Below are 1,290 nucleotides of genomic sequence, written 5' to 3'. Positions count from 1 at the left end.
TCTAGTGTCAGATTCACATTAGGAATAAAATCACAAAGTATTTATTGAATATCTATCATTCATGCCTGTCCTAGACAATATGTGAAAAACAAAAGAATAAGACAGTCTCTTTACTCAAAAATTCTAAAACCTGGTCAATAGAAATCAGTGAAAATGTCTGTTTCACTGGAGGGTTTTTTTTTTTTTAAATAAATTGAATGAATCTTTACTATTATGATACTTTATCTTTGCATCTTTAGAATCTCTTTTTTTTTCATGGTTTACCTTATATTAAGAGTCTCCATATACTTATTTATGTCTCCTACCTAAATAGTCTGTTACTCGTCTTTGTTGTTCTCCAGTCTCGTTCTCAGGAGGTGTTTGTTAAGATAATAGCTCCTGGTCAGCCCATCAACACAAAGTCTGCTTAAAGCAAGAAGTACCCTAAAATGGAGCATACTGAAACCTCAAGGAGTCACTCTAAAGATCAGCATTTTTATCACATTCGGGGAACAATGCAGATCGTCTTTCTAGCTGTGTCAATTAAATGCCACAAGGGATGAATATGTTAGGCCTTGTGTGATCCATATTGTATGATATACATTATCTAGCTGCCATAAGGAGACAATATCTGTTCTTTATTTGTGCCTTGCTGACTTTGGAAATCCCCTGAGGACCTAAAAACAAATGTGGGATTGTCCAAAAGCTGAGAGAGCCTGGGAGAAATCACAAGGCTCCTGAATGCATCATTACCCAGCTTCTCTCTTCTCGGGCCAAACACTGCAGTCACCCCGCTGTCCCACTTTACCTTCTGACTCATGGATTGTCTCGTCAGAAAGCTTTGCCACTGGACTCTCATGTCACATAACAATGTGACCTCACTAGCCAGGTTCTGAATAGCCAGCAAGTTCAAATAACCAGAACTGGTTTTGACTACCAGAGAGAAAGAGAGAGAGAGAGAACAAATGAATAAACTGAATTAATCTATGAGACTCAAGATTCAACAACCATAACTAGTTTGATAATGAGCACAGATTTGCTAAATCTAGTATTTGTAACATCTGGAAGTGCTTTACAAATTATCAAAGTCTAAAAGCGACATAGCTTTAGTTTTCATTGTATCACATTTTCTCCTACCTCTTGGAATTTGGTTCAGTTAAATGTAAGTCTTTGATCTGCAGGCTTTTCCAAGTCCTTTCATCTCTTTATTAGGACATGGAAATATTATAGAATCTATAGGTAATTTGGTGGCCATGTGGCTTTTTCAGTTAGATTATAGTTACATCATTATAATTACAACTGACAAACTAG

General features: G+C 36.4%; 1 long non-coding RNA gene across 1 annotated transcript in view; it reads right to left on the bottom strand.

Annotated features, from left to right (window-relative positions):
* LOC144229607 (uncharacterized) overlaps positions 1-1,290 on the bottom strand; it is a 214,731-nt gene that overhangs the window by 126,316 nt on the left and 87,125 nt on the right. The window lies entirely within an intron of this gene.

The sequence above is a fragment of the Crocuta crocuta genome, unplaced genomic scaffold (genome assembly GCF_008692635.1).
Source record: "Crocuta crocuta isolate KB4526 unplaced genomic scaffold, BGI_CrCroc_1.0 scaffold657, whole genome shotgun sequence".
In the NCBI taxonomy this organism is placed as follows: Eukaryota; Metazoa; Chordata; class Mammalia; order Carnivora; family Hyaenidae; genus Crocuta; species Crocuta crocuta.
Note: the sequence above shows the minus strand (reverse complement) of the source record. Positions and strands in the feature narration are given on the sequence as shown.